This window comes from Thalia democratica, chromosome 5 (assembly GCF_965202585.1).
Source record: "Thalia democratica chromosome 5, ktThaDemo2.hap1.1, whole genome shotgun sequence".
NCBI lineage: Eukaryota > Metazoa > Chordata > Thaliacea > Salpida > Salpidae > Thalia > Thalia democratica.
Genome location: NC_139169.1, coordinates 57,920,039 through 57,942,611, shown reverse-complemented (window position 1 = coordinate 57,942,611; position 22,573 = coordinate 57,920,039). Strand labels below are relative to the sequence as shown.

At 27.8% G+C, this 22,573-nt stretch overlaps 4 non-coding genes across 4 annotated transcripts; 1 reads left to right on the top strand and 3 right to left on the bottom strand.

Moving 5' to 3' along the window:
* Nucleotides 1-442: 442 nt before the first annotated feature.
* LOC145837360 (U1 spliceosomal RNA) lies at nt 443-607 on the bottom strand. The gene has a single exon (XR_014369994.1). It is a non-coding gene; the product is annotated as a U1 spliceosomal RNA (small nuclear RNA).
* A 4,085-nt stretch (nt 608-4,692) lies between these two features.
* LOC145837349 (U1 spliceosomal RNA) lies at nt 4,693-4,856 on the bottom strand. The gene has a single exon (XR_014369984.1). It is a non-coding gene; the product is annotated as a U1 spliceosomal RNA (small nuclear RNA).
* A 1,052-nt stretch (nt 4,857-5,908) lies between these two features.
* LOC145837345 (U1 spliceosomal RNA) lies at nt 5,909-6,072 on the bottom strand. The gene has a single exon (XR_014369980.1). It is a non-coding gene; the product is annotated as a U1 spliceosomal RNA (small nuclear RNA).
* A 1,075-nt stretch (nt 6,073-7,147) lies between these two features.
* On the top strand, nt 7,148-7,255 carry LOC145837319 (U6 spliceosomal RNA). Its single transcript, XR_014369957.1, has one exon. It is a non-coding gene; the product is annotated as a U6 spliceosomal RNA (small nuclear RNA).
* The last annotated feature ends 15,318 nt before the right edge of the window (nt 7,256-22,573 follow it).

Here is a 22,573-nt window from a genome sequence, read left to right as displayed (position 1 = left end):
TAATTGTAATTTTTTACATTCAGCTGTACTGTCTATAACTTGCTATACAAGAATACTCTTAAATATTTAATTGAAATAGTAACAAAAAAATAAGTAAAGTACTTTTTTTGGTGTTTTGTAATATATTTAGATTGAAACAATAAAATAAAAATTTTTACCTTTATTACTGGAAATTTTAACAACTACATTTTATTTTACACTTTTATTTTACAACAACAAATAAACAGAATATATTTAATTATATAATAAACAAAAGTTTTATAAATCTGTATCAAAAATAAGATAAAAATATTTCATATACGAAACAGCTGTATAAAATGTTGTTTATTATACAACTAAATATATAGCTCCATTCTTACTTGTCTAGAATTTTAAACGAAACTTAAAAATAAAACTATAAGTATAAATAGAATATATATACGGGGCACATGATACTGATTGTTCGGGGAGAGCGCGAACGCATCTTCCCTAAGTGAAAAATGAAACGGCCGACTTACCCAATTTTGAGTAATCGCAGAGGTCAGTTGTCGTCAGTGTGCAATGATGATACCTCACCCTGGGTCAACAGCCTGCCTGATCGCTGTTAAGACCCCCGTCAGGTTAGTTTAACTATACAGTCGAACAGTTTATTACCATCTCAAACACCGCAGTGTGCTACTTATGCGTACACTGGTGTGACGTCATAATACGAGAAAAAAAAAGCAGAAAAATGTTTCAGTCTTGCATGGACTTGTTTTTCTAAATTATTAATATTTTGTGTTTTGCAATTTTTTGTGTCTTGTCTGCCAAAAGCAATGAAGATTTTTTTTTCACTTTATACGGATCTTGATTTCTTATAGGTAAGTTTTATTGTAGTTTTGAAAACTTTATTCTATTTAATACTTTAGGACTTTTTATCGGTAATTTAAAACTTGTGTGTAGTATTGTTCATATTATTGGTTGTATATAATTCTAAAAACAGTTTTTTAAAATACATTAATGTATTATTTTAGTTGTTTATGGTTAATTTTCTGCTTTTATGTAATTTAATTCAAACTACTTTTTTTCTTTACTTTTCCAAAATTAAATGAAAATTTTTTTGATAAAAAAAAAAGTTCTAATAAATTTGTCGTTCTAATAAATATTTAGACTTTTTATGAGTAACTTATAATTTATGTGTTGTTTTATCTAACTATGGGCATCCTCATTCCTCTATTATCAAAATAAATACTTTATGGATAAACTTTTAGTTCTATTTTAAAATTTAACATAAATGGTGATTCCTTTCATTCTGTTCTAAATATTTTTTTAATGCACAACTACATAATAAGACATTACATAGTGAGACTTGTTTTTTTTTTTGGCAACTTTTCGATTATGTGTAATGTGTACCCTTTACTTTTCAAAAAATTTATAGACTTACTTAATATAGAAAAATTAACTAGTTAAAAGAAAAACATCAGTTTTTTTTAACTTTAAAAAAAGTTTTAGTTTTATAGGAAATAAAAAATTATTGTAAAAGTTATAAATATCTTTTGTTGTTAGATGATACCCATTATAAGACTTTAGAAGTTTTGACTATAACAAATGTATAGTTTTGTTCAAATTTATAATTAAGCTTTACAGAGCTAAAATATAGAAATTTAATTTTTTTTCAAAAAAATCTATATAATGAAATATTATATACTACAATTTTATAGATTTTAAATTTAGATATTCAAAACCTATCATAACTTTTACAAGTGTGTAATATGTTTTAATTTAAAAAGCAGTCTAACATTTATTATTAAGTTTTTCATACTTGTTACACATAATCCAAATTTGTTTTAAATTTTTATTTTTTATTTTTGAATATACTTTTATTATGTGTTAAATAACTATTAAAGTAATGTAAAATATAATCAATATTTATTTTGTATTTTTGCTAAGTTTTTGAATTATCATAATATCAATTTAAACTTTTTGTTACTATTTCTAAGGTCTTTTTATTCAAATAGCTTTGTTTTGGTTTAGATATGAATAAAGTATAAAACTTGAAAGCTTTTGACATTATTACCTTTTGTTTCTTAAACCACGAAGTTTAAATATTTTAGTGTTTTATTTTAACACAAAATAAAAACAAATTAGCATTTCCGAGTATTAGCTTTAAGCAGATATATAATTATAATTTTTTCTGCTTAATTGTTTATGAGTTGTGTAACTTTTCAAGTGTTTTAATTTAAGTGCCTTTTCTTATGATCCTATGATATTATATATAGCTCGAAAAATATAAAAAAACTATAGATGTGAAGCTTAATGATCGAATTTTTTTTTTCATCAGGTTTGTTGACCATAATTAATATCATTGTGGTTTTTATTTCTTATTTGTTTTTATTTAGAATAACTGCGTATTTAATGAATTTTTCTAGAATCAAGACTATGAGTATCTTTTGCACTGAGTATATTATGTTTCTTGTTAAATTTGACTATATTTTCTAATGATAGAAACAGTTAACAATAGAAACAATAAATACATGCTTTTTAATCATTAAAAATTTTTGCGGTTTTACTAAATTTGTCCAATTTCAACATTGATTTTATCTTCTGTTCTTTTAGTTATACTAATATTTTTTTTGTTCTAAAGAAAGTCCTTTTGTTTCTTAAAAATGCCGTTGCAAACATTTTCTATTCGGCTCGATCTACTAGAATTTAGTTTTTCTCTTGCCGGACTTGTTAAGCAACAGTTTTAGCGGGACAAGTAATAAAATAATTATTTTAAAACCTAAAGAGAGCTATTTAAAAGCGAAATTGCAATAAAATAATCATCTAACAAATACTAATTTGTACTGAAACCGAAATTATACGCCCATTAAAAAGCTCTATTTTGTTTCCACAGGATTAAAAGTTTTAAAGCTAAAAATTAACGACACGTGCCCGCGAGCAGTACGTTTAAATGTAAAACAAACTTTATACAGTTCTTAGTTAAAATGGGAACTCCTATATGATTTCAGCTTTTCAAAGTATTTAATACGTCGTAATACAAACATTTTTTTGTAGTAGTTTGTAATGTTTACTATTGTTATTTTATAATACAAGTTTCTGAAAATAACGGTTATCACGACCACAATCAAGTTACATAGATTTCCATGATCTCAATTTTCTAAATTTTAGCAGATATATATTTTGGGTAGCTGTCTAAATTGCACGAGCGTATAAAAATGCACGAGGAAAAAAAAATGCATGAAGATACTTTTGCACGAAGGGTCATTTTTGCGCAAAGATACTTTTGCACGAGCAGAAGATTTTGCACGGAGACATTTTTCCACGTGTTAGATTTTTTTTTAATTTAGTTTTTTTTTCTATCACTGTTACCACTAACCCTTACCCTCGGTCGGTAAGTTTTTATAATAAAAAAATATTTATTTTATTTTAATTTTTTAATTTTCTTAATTTTTTCTTTTTTATATTAGTTTTTTTTTAATTTTTATTTTACTATCACTGTTACCCCTAACCCTTACCCTCGGTCAGTAACTTTTATTTATTTTTTATTAAATTATTTTATAGTTTTTTTTTCTGTTTATTTTTTTCTTTATTTTACTTACGTGCAAAAATGTAACTCCTTCAAAATTGACCCTTGGTGCAAAATCGTCTTCGTGCTGTGCAACTCTAGTGGTAATTGTCTCTTTTTTACTTTCTTCTTTTCTCTCAAGCGAGTATAAATTCAACAATCTCGCGTGATTTAGACTTCTTTTAGTTTCTACTTTAGCAAACTTAAGTCAGTGCAGCTTTTCGCTGCACTTAAGTTTTAATGGTTTCAATCTTGTTGTCGAGTTAGTTTCGACTTTAGAACACTTTTTGAGTTTGATTTAAACGTTTAGTTTTTTGTTTCTTTGATTCGAGTATTGTCGTCTTTTAAAAGAATGGATAATTTGATTTATTAGTGTAATGTTGTGCAGTATTTTATCATCTTTTCGTTTCTCAAATTCATTGTAAATATAATTATTATCACAGATTCGAACTAAGTTTAGATTAGTATGAGTAACTGATTTATTAAACCTTTAGTAAATAGTAAGTAAGTCATAATAGTTTATTTAAGTCAACTATAATTTAGGCGTTATCTTGGGGCATCTACTCTACAAGTTAGAGCGCACGTTGCGTTATAAACCAGGCCCATAATAGTGTATAAGTAGAAGCCAGGATAGCGACAGTGCAATTTTGTTCCCTCGTGCAATTTTGTGCCCTTGTGCAATTTTGGCGTTGTGCAAATTTGGCTTCGTGCAATTTTGTGCACTCGCGCATTTTTGTCTTCGTGCAATTTAGACCCGTTCCCATATATTTCATGTTTTATAATTGATCAACGTGTTTTCGCATTTACCTTCAACGCGAAAGATCCTAGGTCCCAGCCCAAGGGCAAGAACATTTTGTTTTACTTTTTGAGATTATTTTCGTAATTAATTGTGGTAAATGAATTAATTTATTTTTACCGCCTTGTATACTTAATGCTCTAAAACAATTAATTTACCATATGGTTGCTGAACTATGTTTAAATAACCAAATTTTACAAAAGCTTATATACATTTTGTAGAAATTTATTTGTTTTGTACTTAATTCTTTTTTAAGTTTTAAGATGGTTTTTAGTACTTACAACAAATATTTTCTAGTTGATCAAAAAGCACATTTAAGTAATCAACTAAAAATTTTTTAAAACAAATGGGTGTGACTTTTGTTAAATAGAGGGGACTGCGCGAACGCAAGTTCCCCGTGGGAGAAATTGTACGGCCGAGTTGTTCACATTTGGAACAATCGCAGAGGTCAGTCTCATCAATGTGCAATGATGAAACCTCACTCTGAGTCAACAGCCTGCCTGATCGCTGTTAAGACTCCCGTCAGGTAAGTTTAATTTTGCAGCCATCAGCTGCTATCCAACCAATAGACACGAAATCATGATTAGAAGGAGAACTGTTATGACGTCACAATAAAAGAAAGTTTACTACAAAAATAGAAGAGAATATTAAAGTTCGTTGTATAACTACACAATGCAACATGGTACGCATACTTTATTACATAAAACTTTTGAGGGGAGCGGGTCAAAATTGCACGAAGACAAAATTGCACGAGGTTACTAAATTGCACGCGGAGACTAAATTGCACGAGAACAAATTTGCACGAGTGCTCAAAACTGCACGAAGATACTTTTGCACGAAGACAAATTTGCACGAAAGGAACAAAAGTGAACGAAGACGATTTTGCACCAGGGGTCAATTTTGCACGAATTACATTTTTGCACGAGAGTAAAAATAAACAGAAAAAAAAAGTAAAAACAAAAACAGGAAAAAAATAAAAGATTAATTAACAAAAAAACAAAAAGAAAAAAAAAATACTTACCGAGGGTAAGGGTTACGGGTAACAGTGATAGTAAAAAAAAAGAAAAAAAACTAATTAAAATTATAAAAAAAATAATTAATTATATAATAACAATAATAATAGTAATTAAAAAAAAAGCTTCCGACCGGGGGTAAGGGTTAATAGTGATAGTAAAAAATAGACTAAAAAAATAAAATCAATATTGTTAGAAGATTTGGAAAATTTGACTCGTGCAAATCTTCGTGCAATTTTGTCCACTCATGCAATATTTTCCACTCATGCAACTTTGTACGCTCGTGCAAACTTGACAGCTACCCACTTTTAAGACTTTAACACTTTCCTATTTTTACAACTCATCTAGTATGTACTTAATCGTATAAAGCTTAAAAATTTTGAGTTGACTATACGCATAAATTAATTTATTTAAAACTTGAAATGATTTTGGAAAATTAACATTATTTCTATTAAAAAGTAAAAATACTACAGGCATAAATTCAAATACCTCGTACATACCATTTTTATAGGTCTAACTTAAAAAGTAATAATAGTCAAAAACACCAATAAATTATTTTGCCTTAAGATTTGTGCGGGAGGCGCGCGAACGCAGCCAACCCACTGTCAGAAATTGTACGACCGAATTGCTCAATTTTGAACAATCGCAAGGGTCAATTATATCGATGTGCAATGATAAAACCTCGCCCTGGACTAACTGCCTGCCTGATCACAGTTAAGCCATCGTCAAGTAAGTTTTACGTTATCAGCATCGACCTCTATATATTTAACTCACTGTGTTTTATCAGCTGCGTGTTAAGTAAAGTGACGTCATAATAAGGTAGAGCGGTAAAACGAGAGAAAAGTATTTTATAAAGTAGTCTGTATTGAAAAGAATTATTAAATTAATAAAAACACGTCACCCCAACTTATTTATTTCAATTTCAGAATCTGAACTTCTTAGATATTTCGATTTGTTTTATTCAAAAGCTAAAAATACAAGCTAGTATTGATAGATATGTTTTAACATTTAAGCTTTTTTCTATAAAATTTTTTTAAAGGAAAATTTTACAAAACATAAAACTATATTATTTGAAATTTTTTACAAAAGTTATATTGCTTTTTGGAAATGTTTGGTTAATAAAGTCTAGTTTTGAAAATTTTATTGTGTTTTATAGTTTTTTTTCATTTGTTTATTATTTTGTTTAAAAGATTTTTTATTTTTTTAGATAGCTAGTAACGTGAAAATAACTCTTTAAAGATATTTTTTAAAACAAAAAATACTAAAATTTTTATATGAGGTGTGAATAAAGAAAATTAAATATAGTTTTTTTTCTCACAAATTTCAAATTTAACGCATTACTAAAAATCTAAAACGAATCTTAAGTTTTGTCTAAGTTATTTTATATACCAAAAAAACACCTTACTTAACTTTTTTTGGACTTTGATTATAAATGTACTTAAAATTTTATGCTTTAAGGTGACTTTTATAAATTTTAGTAATAATTCAAGAATGAGACTTTTTTGAAAATTTAATAAATTTAGCTCTTGTATTTGCATCAAAAATATTTAAATTATTTATTGATGTAATTGGTTACAACAGTGTAGCTAACAAAACTATCTAATTACTTCTAACCTTTTTAAAACTAAACAATAATATTTATCTCGTGAAGATTGTTACATTTTTAATTTTATTCCCCTATATTTAATTTTTAGTAATTTTAAAAATATTTTTAATGCTTTTAATTGTTTTTGATTATTTTTTATTTTTTATATTTGAATATTTTCTGAAATGTATGCGACTTTTTTCAACAGTATTAACTCCTAAGTGGTATTTTGTTGATATTGCGAAAGAATTACTAAAACTGGAACCATACAGAGAAGATTAGCATGGCCACTGCGGAAGGATGACACGCAAAATCGTGAAGCGCTCCTACTTTTTTGCTACAGTAGTTTAGTATATGTTAGTCTAATTAATACCTACAAACACTTTTCTTTAACTAATTTTTTTTTAATATATGGCTAAAATAAGTTTTCAAACATAGAAATTCAAGAAACTTTTTAAAATCTTTTATAAAAAACACTATTTTTCAAACACAAAATAAGTGTTTGGAGGCATTAGTGAGACCTACATACGCAATAAATTTTTTTCTCCAATGCATAAAAATTTTTCAGTAGTGGCCCTTTGAACATTTATTTAAGAATTTGAATTGTCGGAACTTTAACTGCCCGAAATTTAATTTTAAACTGTTGTTTTAATATATATTTTTTATAATACAAAAATCCTGGCAGGTTTGAGTTTTCTTTATAAGTGTTTTTATGCTAAACGATGATAAATAAAGAAGTCGTTTAAGTTTTGTGATATAGATAGTAAAGTTCAAGCAGAAAAATAAGTGATATTAAAAATTATAATTATTTGTTTTTTTGTTCATTAACAAAACTAAAATAAATATGTATTTGCAAAAAAAAGTTAATAAACGGTCATTAGTTTTATTTCAAATTTTAGCTTTTAAAAAGTTTACTAGATAATGAAAAGTAAACAATATGTACTAAACTTTTTTGAAAGAACTACTTGCTTTTAAAAAATTCTGATGTATTTACCTAATAGATTTTCTAACTAAAAGTATAAACATCGAAACATTTGTTTACTTTTGACTTTAATGTTTTTAAGAGATATTAAGTTTCAAGTTGTGGAAAATAAGTATTAGAAGTTGAAAATAAGCAATTTGATATTCTTTATTTAGATTTCAAAAAATCTTTAAAAATAAACATCAAAAATATTTTATTTATATAAAAGTTTTTATGTAAATAGAAATATTTACTTAAAATTAAAGATTTTTAATTAAACTTTGTTGATACATGGTTTAATAAATTCGATTAAAAAAGCTTACCTAATTAAACAGCAAAAAAAAAACTTCAATTTGGCCCAGGCACCAAAACTAGTTGAAGAAATTCACAACAAAGACAACCAGTAAGCTAAGAGAAGCGCCCAATTTGCTTGCAGCCCTGTAATGACAGTGCAAAATTCCTTGCATTGTCATTGTGTTAGAGAGTCAGATACGCTTCAATGCACGAGCCAATGAGAGTCATCTGATGTAATGTTGAAACTAAATACTGATGCAACGGGGCGTCAAGGCGTGACAGGCAGTTTATGTGTAAGCAGTCAGTTAGTTTTGGTGTGCAGCTGGAAGCAACAACACATATTGAACTATTTTGTAATTGTTTATTTTAAGTATTGTTTTGTTTTAAAAGTGAATATTTCAACTGGTATTTAATTGTTTAAATATTTAAGCCAAGTTTATATTTTACAGTTTCTTGTTTACTAAAAGTTTTATTTAATTTTTAGTTTATTGTTAAGTCTTTTGATAGATTTAAATAGCTTACAGCTTTTAAAGTGTTATAATAGTAATTTATAATTTTGTATATGCTTGTATTTCTTGTTGTGTTTTATATAAAAGATTCATCACTCAAAACTGTCTTGTCTGATTTATATAAAGTAGCATTAAATAGTGTATAGTTATTATGTCCAACTATAATAATATAAATGAGAAGTATGAACAAAAAGGTCAGGTTGACTATCTGCCCACAGTAAGTCACCCTGACCCAACTGAGGCTTTAGATGTTGGGCCACCAACATCGATAGCCCACAGCCCTCGTTTCCGCATCAGGCCATTAGATTCTATCGGCTTTAAATTTCAACCCCCGGTTTAGCAACAACTTGCCCATGCTCCACTGTTTAAAGAAAATAAGAAGAGTAGCAACACAGCCTTATGACTTAAAAATTTATGTTTTTGAAATGTATCCCCGAGTGCCCCTTAAGAAATGGAAAAAATACAATTTCATAAAAAATATCAACTACTTTTTATCGGATAAAATCTACTCTGATCCTGCTCTAATTATCCCTGCTCGACTTGCTTGTTTTCGAGTTGCCTCTGTTCGATTTCACCTGCTCGAGTTGCCTCTGCTCTAGTTGCTTCTGCTCGAGTTTCCCCTTCTCGAGTTACTCCTGCTCGAGTTGCCCCTACTCGAGTTGCCAATGCTCAAGTTACGCCTGCTCGAGTTGCCCCTGCTCAAGTTGTCTCTTCTTGAGTTTCCACTACTCAAGTTTCTTCTGCTCGTGTTGTTCCTGCTCGAGTTGTCCCTGCTTGAGTTGCTCCTGCTCGAGTTTAACTTGTCTTATTGTTCTTACGTTGTAGTTATTTTTTAACAACGATCATGATGTAATTCACATGGTGCTGACAGTTCATGCAGCTCCAGCATTCAGATTTACAACATGTTTTTGTACTGAAAACTTTAATACGTTTAAGATGCAGCTCAAGCAGATTAGGCTTGCAGCTCTAATTTTACAAACATTTTAAATATAAAATAAAAATTCGAAGTAAATTAATTTAGCAGGGAAATTAACGACGGTCATGTAAAAAGTTTATTATTACGCAATCATCGCATCTTCTGCCCGGTCCCTTCGATCCGGTCACCAGATCTTGATCTATTTTCAGCGCACAAACAACCGGAGCGCCGTAATCTGCGAATGACGGGCCCGAGCAATGTCCGATTTTGCACCCGTAAGAAAAATTCGAACCGTCTTCATTTACGAAGTCAAAAAACTCCTGCCTCGCAACTTTTGTCGCCTCTCCCAATTGGAACTGTTTCCGTCATAGTCCACTTTGTTGTACGCCTAGCCTTGAACAACGCAATTCATATCCCAATACTCCAAAACACTTCGGTTTTCAGATGCTTTGCCGGCCCGACACTCGCTAATGGCTCAAGTGGTTTTGCTACTAAACTAATTAGAACTACATCAAGCCCTTCGTGCCAAAAAATATCCTCATTTTTTGGTAGTAGTAAATGATTGCACATTTTTGAGTCTAAAATGTATAGTTTTTTTTGCACAAGTTGTTATAATCATTCTTTCATACGTGCAGCCATATTTAAGCCCACTTTTCACAAATTTATATCCCTTTTTTACAAGGTGAGCTGCAATCAGCACCCATTTTGTGTTTATGATGGTTCCACCCAACCAAAAGTTTCCACATGTTTAACACCACGGTCCACGTAGCTGTAATCCCCATCTATTTTCACCAAGTAGTTCAGCAGGCCCTCCTCTGCCACTGTTCCTCTTACGACCGGAACTTAATCGTCTTCTATTCCGGTCATGTCTTTTATCCACTTTGCAATGAAGCGGACGTTTGCTCCGAGGCTGTAATCATTTGGAGTGCCCGCCCAAGCGGGATTTTTGCATCCTTTGCTGTTAATAGCAAACAGGTAAGTAATTTCGGGTAAATTATCATTAAGAAGGTTGATGCATGCCTGCCTCGCAATGTGCGGCTGCTCGCCATTAAAGGCAAGATTGCCATTTTCATCGACTTCCAACTCGCGCCGGCTTGCAGAAGCATCGCAGGCTCAACTGTGGGCGACGGCTATTGTATAGCTTATCACAATTATTTTATATAAATACCTTTTGTTACTGTTTTATTTATCACAAATTTAAACAAGAAAGATGTTTTTTTAACATCAACAATTAAAGTGATAAATTATGGCAGATTATTTTACTAAAAGATGTAAGTACTTGCACCAACTTAAAATAGCTAATGCTTGGATATTTTAAGTTAGTTTTATTATGTTCTACATGTTCATAAAGACGTTTTAAAGTTGTTTAAACTTAGTATTTAAACAAAACTTTATTCATTACATATTATTATTTTGCAAATCAATAAAATATAACTCTAACAGTAGCACAGTTTCATATAATTCAGCGTGGTCATATAATTGATTGATGTTAAGTTTTAAGATTTATAAAGCATTGATGTTTTCAGATAAATTCTAAGAAAATACATGAATTCTAATAGTTGTAAAACACTGAACTTAAATACTACTTTGAAACTAAAGTTAAATAAAACAGATGATTTCTTATTATCTTTAAATAAAGCTACAAACATAACTGATTAACACGTTTAGGTTTGTTAAATATGAGTAAAATTTCAAAAAATAATTGTCAAGTTATGTCAACTAAAAAGGATATGTACGAAACTGATGTGAGGGAAAATGGTCTTGGAGGTGTTTACCAAAAGTTAAGCAGTGTTGATAAAAGTAGAAACACTAGTTTTGTTAATTTTTGTATGCAGTTTAGCTTAAAAACCTATCAGAAAGAAAATTTACAGTTTCTAAGTTTTAAAGCAGTAATTTTAACTGCATTTTGAGCTTTAATTCACATACTTATTTGATTTATTACAAATAAAACACTTTTATTTATAAAGCAATGCGAAACTAATACCTTCAAATCATTAGGCTAATTTTAGTCAAAGTTTATAAAATTATATTTAAAATAAAATATCTACTCAAAGTACACTAATTTTTTTAGTTTTTAGTTAATAACTTTTTAGTTTTATCGTCACTAATTGAAAATCTTTAACTAGTTAAAAAAATGAAGTCAAGTTAAGTTTGGCTTTTCATAAACTTTCATAAATTTTAAACATATAAAATAAAATCTAAAATACAAAAAATTTAGGAAACTCAGTCATAAACGAAACAATTTCGGTTGTGAAATCAAGCAAAGTTTACTTATGCAAATCATCAAAGAAAAAATACACGTCAAAAATTCCGTTTAACAGGTGGTAAATGTTTTCAATTTCCCCGCTCTTCACAATTTAGCGTGCGGTGCATAAAACGTTGGTTCACCACTGTGGCCGAAAGTCAAAACTTATTGCAAATTTATTTTTCACTCGTCGCAAAAATGCTCAAAAGCGCTGAACTTTACGTTATTTCTGAAATCAAAGTGTTGGATGCGGTGGGCGCTTGACTGAACGACGATTTTGAAAAACGCACTGATTTCGCACCAAAACTGCTGCTACGGATCGCTTACCGCTGATGCCCCATCACACTTTGAAGCGGCTCCTCGAAAAAAGTCTGCGCTGTACAAAACTAAAGAGTGTATGGCGATATTTTAGCAACCGTTAATGACGAGTTTCAAACATGAAAGTAGGTATTGCGGCCAGAGATCGTTTGACATTGTAGTAGTGAGAGGTTACGACGAAACCGACCGTGACACCGAAGTTTGCGCGTTCGACGGCAAGATCTTGGTTATCGGGGGCAGCATCTACTGGGGAAACGAGTTGGTGGTGCTCGCCACGTGCCCGCAGCTCAACGCGAGAAACAACCGCTTCGACCGGAAAGTGGCTCGAACGGAGGTGGGCAGGGAGAGGGCGGCGTGCGCGCCTTACAACGGAAGAATGGCTTTATGCGGCCTTTGAAAACGACGATCATGAGCACCGCCGAGTCGTACGACGTTATTATTAAAATAGTCTTCCTTCATTAGATAACAGTAAACCACTTGCGTATTATAGGTATGTAGCTAATGTTTTTTGCTATTTTCCCATCTAGAAATGATGTCAATAACTTTTATACTTAGCTAAAAACATGTATAAAAGCATATTTTTTACCGCTAAAGAAGAAATTTCTAGAAAATTTTATTTCATAGACACTAAAATTCTTAGAAACAGCAACAACATCTTTTCTACTTCCGCCTAACAAAAAAAAGTCCATATTACATTTCCTAGAGTTAGTTTTCCCCCACATAACAAAAGTTGAAGAACATTCTATGCATAACAAGTAGATCCATTAAACTTTGAATGGCCGAATGCTTGGATTTAGAACTTGACAAACTTTACAAAAAAAGTTTTCATTAGATTACCCCGAAACATTTATTATGGAGGCAATTAAGGCAACTTAGTCCAAAATGAACCGTTTACCCTCCTTCGACCTACATTTTTGTCAAATCTACCTCCGCCTTGCTTAAATGGGTGAAAACTCAATTATTTTCTTTAAGCAAGCTTCATCAGCTATAAAATCTACCTCAATAGCGTTTCGCTACGTGTTGTGTACAACACCAACCGCCCGCTTAACGGAATGGTGAAAGATGCCACACCTACACCTAGATGCCACACCTAGATGATTTAAGTGATGTAGTATACGTTTTTAAATGTCATCGTGAAAATGACAACGTAGGTTGAACATCTCAACGTTTCCACGTCAGGCGAATGCAGCATGTCACGAAAAACCTAAAACGGTTTATTTTTAATGGCGACGTTAAACCCTAAGGTGAACATTCATCCATCCATGAACACCTCCTCAATAATCCTAGTTGTGCTGAAAACTACCTGGATAGTAGATTCAAATTATACCCAGAGTGAGAAACTCTTACCATCTCTAAGTTCTAGAATCATTGTTCATCAAAACTCGCGAGACGAAAATTTGTAAACAACAAGATTTCTACAAGTTAAAACTATATAAATAGCGTGTTTTTAGTATTCTTATTGTTGTTGTTTTATGTAATGTTTTACATTTTAGTATAGTTTCAAGTAAAATTTCTACAGTTATAAATGTTTTCATTGTAACAATGCTATCTTAAAGATAACTTCAAATCAGTAAAATATAACTTAATTCTTATTTAAACGTTTACACAGATTTTTACATTTGGCTATTTATGAAGTAATTATTTTAGCTAGATATTTAGAAATCGGTCTAAATAACTTTAATTTATACCATACTTTTATCAGTTTTTAGCAACTTAAATTTAGCGATGTTCTTAATGAAATTAATAAATAAACTTCAGAAGTATTAAAAACAAGTGATTTTTGTATAAATTTTTAAATAAAAAAAATACCAAAACAAAACTTTTTTACCATAGTTAGACGCAAACTTTCAACAGTACATTGCTTTTATAACGTCAAATTAAAGCGAGTATATTAATATTTTTTTAGAATGTTTATAATATGTAAAAAAATGTTACTAGTTTTATCTTTCTTTTTGAGTTGTAGTTTTTCAGTACTAAAAGAAACCTTACTTATTTATGAATTAGAAGTTGAAATTTATGTACATGTTTATTCTATGTTTAGGTGTACTTTATCTTTTCTTACAAACCTAAAAAATTGATTTTATACGTAACTATTAATACTTAAAATATCTAAAATCAACACATTTTCGTCAGAAAGCATACTTTCCAAAAAAAAGCTAATGAAAAATAAAGCTTAAAATTAATTTCATTGTAAATTGTATATTTTTTTGCTCTTCATCATAAACTCTCAAATGTCTAGTTTAAGTTTAAATAAGAATATTATACAACCTAAAATTTTCGTTCACCCCAAAACAAATTTTGTGCACACTGGTGTGCACCCTGTTACTACTATGTTTACTACTGTGGTATATATATTCTTCCATTTGTTTATATAACATTAAACTAATATAAAATAAAAGATAAAAATATCAATGTTTTTATATCTATCTTGATCTTGAATCTTAAACGCACTGTTAATAACATAATTAAACTTTTCTCGTGATTGTCTAAAAATTTTAAAAACAAGTTTCATTTAAAAGAGTTGCTAAATATTTTTTAAACTTTCTAAAGAGTTTATTAAACATATTACTTCAGTAATTTTTTTCAAATTTAAGTTTTATCTAAAAATACGTAATATAAATATTTTTAACAATACCAATATTTTTGTTAATTAAATGCATAAAGTATATATAAAAAGTCAATAAAAAAATTCTTTTAAAACTTAAAACTGGCACAAAATTGTTTACAAATAAAAAAAATTACAACAATCATTATCAGTAAGTTACAACCGTTATATTTAAGAAAAAGATTTCAAAGTTGTAAACATTAAAAAATAACTTAAGTACGGTGTAAGTCAAGATACAAAAAGTAGTATGTAAAAAAAGCACAACGAAAAAAAAGCTATGTTTTACTTTTTTTGATATCTAAAGAAAATCTTACATACAAAAACGTTGAAAATTGTAAAGTTCAACTTTGAAAGTTTTTTTGTGAAAAAACTTCTATGACGTACTAAGTGCGAAAAACATAGCTTTGGAAATTTTGATTACTTTAAACTTTTTCCTTTCATGTAATGCTTTTCTTTTTCAATTCAGTTAACTAAAATTATAAAAGGTTCAGTAAAAAATTGAAATTTACAACAAATGAAAAAAAAAGACATTGGTTTACCAAGTAATAAACATCATTTTAAAATAAATTTTTAACTAATAACTAACTTTTTACGTTTTGAATAAAAACTATGCATTTAATAGAAAACAAAACAGTTTCTTCATTAATGACGTTTATTTTACTTCATACTGTAAGTTTTTTGCATTGAAAATACTCCCACTTGAAACAAAGCCACGAAAACAAGTAACGTGGGTTTAAATAAATAACTTAAAAGTTTAGAGTAAACCACAAAAACTTTTGTAAGAAACGCTGATAAACAATAAAGATCTAAAAATAGATCTCTCATACATGTGTTTAAAAACTTCCACGTAATTTTAAAAAGAAAATTACATTTAAATATTCAAGTACCAAAACAATATCTTACATCTGAATGTCCATCAATATCTTACATTTTTCTTTATATAATATTTTTTTACTTTATGTTGAATAAGTCAAAACTTTAATACTTAAACTTTTATTTTTAAAAATAGCTTTTTTTTTGTTTTTTTTTTAAGTAAAATATAATTTGCAAAATATTTATTATGTGAAAATTTTTTTTTGTTTTTTAAACATTTTTAGTGTTGCGGTGCTCTAAAATTGCTCAGGTATCGTTCATAAAAAAAAACTAAGAATATACCAAACAATCATTTTAATCAAGTCATAAATTACATATATATAGTTTTTAACGAACATTGTCACTGTTTGAGAAAATATAACTTACCTCTTTTCTGAGCTCAATGATTTTTTCTTTTCTGAATTCGCCAACAAATCTTTCCTATAATTAATTACATTACAAAGTCAAAAACTAAAAACGCCTTATTATTATAAAATGTATCATAATTGACTAAAAACATTTTATAGCATTATTTTTTTTCATGTCTTATAAAAACTATCGTAAGACAAATTACGTGTTGCAGAGTTTCTATGATGGCTTCTTTTTCGTATTTGTAATCATGTGAGACTGCTACATACAAAAACAGCATTTTTCCCATTTCTTTTGCCAGATGCCATTTACGCTTCAAAAAAACATAGCTATTAGAAAAAAAGTTATATAACTCTTACACCAATTCAATTACCAATGTACAAAATTTTTACTTCAAACAACAGTGTTTTAAGTGTAAACTTTTTATCTAAAACATATTTAGCTTAACATTTAGAATTTCATTTTTGTTATACAAACAAACCCATGTGTAAAGTTCATCACTTATGCGGTTTAAAAATTCAGCGTTCCAATTTCTGTTCTAAATTTTTACATTATAGCACATATTTTATATTTAAAACAAAAACAAATTCAAAAAAGTTTTATAATAAAGAATAAAAGTTTTAACTTTTACATTAAACCAACAAGTTTTTCAAAAAAAAATTAAAAAACAAAATCTTACATGATATTTTTCCAAAAATTCAGAATTGTAGGTATAAGCCGCCTGTTGAATTTATTACAAAAAAAACTTGTATTTGATAAACACCTTAATACACATTTTCTTAATTTTGTTAAATTAAATTTCTTTTAAACTAGTTTTATCAGTTTTAAAAATCTTCTGAAGTACAAGTTTTATTGTAAATTTAATGCAATAACAAACAAAATAATGTTATATATCACGACAAAGATTCAATAAAGTCAAAAATTAATGGTTACAACTTATATTTATTGATCTTTTTTAGTGTTATTAGTATTTAAAAACCCAAATTAAACACAAGCTATATTTGAATGAAAGTTAGTAATAAGGTTTGTTTTGAAAACTTTTTTAGACTACTGTATTTGTGATTTAATTGCTTTGTAAGTATTTTAAAAAATATACTGTGTTTTCTCCATCGGTTTGTATTTCTTCATGTTTTGTTTGTTTGTTCGTTAGATCATCTGTTTTCAGAACAACTTCATCAACTTTGTTCGAACGGGCATTCTCTGGTTTTTCTTTGGCAGTTGCATTTATTTGTGTTTCTTCATCTTTTATATGTGTAATGTGTCTTACACACATCTAACACAAAAATAAAACTTTTGTCAATATAACATCACGTATATGAATGAAAACTTGCAATTAAACTGAACTGAAAATTATGATTAAACCGTTTATTAATTAGTACGGTATTGTAAGAGTAAGTAATATTTACTACAAAATTGATTAAATTCTAATATTTCGGAAATTTTAAGGGTTAAGTAATTTTTCTCTTCGTCGAGCTTCAAAAACTTTTTTGCGGGGCGAAATTGATGAAAATATGTTTACAAGCCAAGAGACTTTAAAAATTAACTATTAAAACTAAAAAAATATTCAGACGAAAAGTTTTAATGAAATGGTCAGTAGTATACTGAAAAATAAAACTGTGAACATGAAAGTAAAAAAGCTTAGTGATATTAAATGTAACCGTTTTTTTATAGCTAAAAAGTACCGCGCGGCCGTAGTTTATCAACCCGTATTTTAATCACTATACATGTATATTTACGATAGTTTTTTTATAGTAAACCATATTAACCTTATTAGTTATAACATTTCAAAGTAGAAGTAGTCATACATTTTTTTAAGAAACAAATTTTTATAAGCTTATTTTTTAATAGAAAACTTAGTACATCTACTACAGATTAAATATGCATTATAAACACAATACCAAAAGCGTACTTACCAGGAAGTTCGAACCATAAAAGTGGAAACTCAACTGGAAGATTACTGTACTTAACAAAATTGTTAAAAAAAACTTTAAGTATTTATTAATCGCAAACGTAAAAACTATTGTTTCACTTTTGTTTGTGTAAAAAATAATGAACTTAAGCGTTTCTTTAAGAACTGCAGACACTTCAATTTTGAAAAAAACTGTTTTGTAAATGCAAAGCACAAACCTTTTTTTGTAGGCAACTACAATAACAAGCCCTGTAGTTAAAACCATCAAAATCAAAAAGGACAACAGAACTACAACACTTGAGCTTGAACATGTATTTTTGTTCTTTTTGCACAGTGGGTACCCCCTGACGTTATCCAGAGAGTTATACAGTTTAGGTGTCGTTTTTAAAGAGTTAACATAAAAGAAGCTAGTTAAGTTGCGTATGGTGGATATTTTTACACCAAAAACTTTATTGTTTGCAAAAGTGTTTCTGCAGTCGTTTAAAAAAGCTTTCAAAGTTTCTCCTTGTAAAGCCTTCTCATCTGCGATCGTTGCATGGTTTTTTTGACAACTTAAAACATCCTCTACGAAAAAGCTATTAACTTGGGGAATAACGAAGTAGTTTTCGTTATCAATCGAAAAACTTTCACAGTTATTTTCCTTCGACTCTAAAAAACATACAAAGTAATTTGTTAGATATTATAATCGTAAATCAAATTATTTTTGGTTTAAATTTAAGCTGTTGATTAATGATGATTACTATATTCTAAACCAGAGTTTGAAAATAAAATCCATAACTTCCCACTTGGCAAAAATCTTAAAAGTAACCGCCACCTTTTGTTAAATATTGACCTCAAATAGTCTACTTCTCATTTATTATTTCTTCCCTAACTTTAGATCGCGTCCTAAAAGTTAAAACCGTTCCTTAAGGGACGATGTCGCCCAATCTGGTCTAAACCAGATTGTCAACTTTTGTCTTCCAAGTCACGTTTCAACCATATTTTTTTACGTTAACCAACAGAGCTTGTATTATTCAGTTGAATTATACAAAAACTAAAATAAACACTGAAAGCACGTGAACATATTAAATTTATTTTGCTACACGTTTTAACAATCGTGAAAAACTGTAAAATATAAAGAGATACAAAAATTATATAATTTATTTAGCATAATACTTACATATAAAGTTATACGAAATAAGGCTATTTTAGAGTATAAGAAATACCTCAACTTGCAAGCCACATGTTAGAAACCCCTGGTCTAATTATTAATGTAAATTAACGCAATTTAACAACTTTATATTAAGCACTTTATTTCTAGTTATTTCACAGCTTTACTGATTTTATTTTCTAAATTAAACAAAGTAAATAAAGTGTATTTGTTAGTTGTATTTATATAAATAAAGTTTTGACAACCTGAAGTAGAAATGATCAAAGAAAGCATAAGAAATACATTTGAAAATATTTTATCAAAAGAAAACATCTGGAATTAGCACACCTTGTTTACTTGAAGTAATTGTTTGTATAGCTGCTATTGATAACCAAGAATAGAGTATTTTCTACTTTTTTCTAACAAAAATAAATTTTGTTAGACTTTGGTTTAGTAATTTGACAATTTTTCAAGCAGTAACATAAAACTGTACGAAACTAAAAGATAAAAACATGTTTATCAAAGTTAAGGTGTTGAAAGAATGTTTAAAACGTTGTGGCTAAGAAGTATTTATTTTAAAAAAATCGAGAAGCTTACAAGTTTTCAAGAATACTGTTTTTTACTCAATGATGTACTTGGAATAGTATTTTTTACTTCCTAAGTAAAATTCTAACTTTAAAAATTAATACAACAACTATCTTTTAAAGTTTACAAACCAAGCTAAACTTACTCAAAGTATATTTACTTCAAAATTAAAATTAGTTTTATAAGTTAGTAATAAACAATAAAGAAATTTTTTTTTTTCATATAAGGCTAAAACATTACATTCAGTTTAACAAAAAGATCTTTCATTCTACCTTTTAATTGTTTTGCGTTTAAGTTTTCTATTGTAAAAACACTTTATTACAAGAACGCTACACCTTTATTTTTGCTACATATACTAAATTAGTAGCACTAAAATGGACTTTACTAACAAGTAAGAATAAACTTTAACATAGATGTTTGTTATTCAAAAGTGTATTCTTTGTTACATAAAGTTTTTGTTTGTACTAAAAATAGTTTAAGTTACACTTAACTTTGTTTTTGGTACCAGCTTGAAAACTATAAAATAACAAAGTAAAAGTTTATAGAATGGTGATTGTTTTTTATTTATTGAAGCCTTAAGCTTAGTAAATTCATTAAGCAAGTAGGTTTGTTTAAATAATGTTGAAATTTTGACTAAACAAAAATAGCATTATTTATGGTTTCTGAATCGAATGAAGTTTTTGTTTATATATCAGACAACTGTTAAAATATTAAAAGTTTAAAATGAAACTTTTAAACCGTGAACTAAATAGTTAAAAAAAACAAATGTTTGAAGCATATGTCTGCATATTAAAAATAATGATTTTACTTAACTTTCTATAGCTCTTTTAAAGCGCTTTTTAGTACGGTGAATAATTCTTATTACTTATATCAATATTAATGATGAAATATAGTATCACTAAATAAACAAAACTTTAAAAAAACTATCTTAAAATTAATTGTTATAAAGTTGTTATTTTAACTATGTTTCTAGCTAGAAATATACTATCTACAGAAAATGAATCTAGTTTTAAAATTAGAAAAAGAAATGAAAACTGTTTGTGTTAACTACATAGTTTTTAATTTTTAACTTTCGTTTACCATTGAATTTTAGTCGAACAATTAAACTTCAAAAAACGAAAGCACAACAACACTTGTACAGAATTAAATGATATTTATTTTAGTATTGTTAAGATTGTTTTATAATTTTAAAGTTTACTGCGTATATCGTGTAGTTAAACGTATTAGATTTGCAATAGATTTTTAAAAGTTCTACTTTAAAAATAAATTTTACCTAAAAAGGCATATTATACTACAAACAAATAATTCAAAGAAACTAAATGCAAAAAAAAATCTATTTTTTTATATTTTAAACTTAAAGATATCTTTAAAAATAAATTGAAATGTTTAAAAAAGATCCATAAAAATGTATTTAAACAAACTAAATTAATTAAAAATTAGTCTTTTTTAAACTTAAATCTTTGAAATCTATTGTGGGAAAACAATAAAAAAGTCTGTATATCTAAAAAGAATTAAACTATAGTTTCATAATAGCTGTTTGCTGTAAAAATAACTAACAAAGTATTTTATGGCAAGCTTTTATACGTAAAATTCAGACATTCATTTAAAAAAATTTGGACTATAAACTTTGAAAACAACCATAAATTTAAAATCGTTAATGTAACAACAAAGTTGAAATTTTTACAATTTTTGAGCCGTATCAATTGAGTGTTAAAAAAAACTACGTATTTTATTTTTAAGAATGTCTACTTATACATTTTTATTGACCTACTAAAAATTTTAAAAATATTTTATTACAATTTATGCATTTTATAATACTTATGGTAGTTTTGTTTTTAAAAACATATAATTTTAAAAGAAACTTACAATATAACTTTAATATGATTATTTTAATTTTTATTGTATTGTTTTAAAAACAGTATACTATTAGCAATGTTTTTTTAATAATTTGAGTCGTAAAACTTTTTTATATAGAACATTTTTTAGTTTTATTAGTTTGATTGTCATATATTAATGTGAATTTATAAATTTAGACTAAAAACTTCTTTTAAACTTAACCGGTTTTTTTGCAAAAAACTTTAGTTTAATCATAAGTAACAACAGTATCAAACAAAATTTAATATAAAAAGACATTACAGTTTTAATAACAAATAATAATAATATTATTATTTATTTTAAGTTTTCTATAACTTTAAAAATAAAGTTTTTATAAACAGTAACATTTTTAGTAAAATATATATTTTGTACTTTACTTATTTATACTATTTATTTAAGATTTTATTCAACTGATAATATCGTTTGATTTGGTTCAAGCGAGTGAAACATTGTTTTGTTAGTAAAATTTAGATTTGTGAAAATATATAATTTAAAAAAAAAAACTAGACGAGCAAAATAAAAAAAAGTACTTTTTGTTATGCATGTTTAACATAAAACTATTAAAAGCGTTCAACAAGTAACTTAAACAGTTGTACAATAGTATTAAATTCTAACTAAGCTTTAAAGATTTTGTATAACACAAACTAAAAAACAAATAACACTTTATTTTACGATGAAACTACATTTAATATTCTAAAACATTAACTAGTACTCATTTACTTTTTCGCTTTAAACACATTTAAAAATAGCTTTTAAGTAATTTGTAAGCTCAGTTATTTGTTTAGAAACAAACTAAGTTATAAGTTCAAAACCGATTTAATACTAATAGCTTGTTTAAAATGATAAGTGTATACCAGGGGTCGGCAAACTGCGGCCCGAGGGTTAAATGCGGCCCGCGAAGGATAATTCTGCGGCCCGCGAGCACGTTGTTTTTTTGGATGGAATGTGGCCCGCAAAGAAAAATTTTGCGGCCCGCGAGCATGTAAATGTGGCCCGCTGAGCACAAATATATTTTAGTTAAACTTGTAAGATTAATTAAGTTTAAGTGCCTGTATAACATTTTAATAAAATAAAAGACTTTACTAT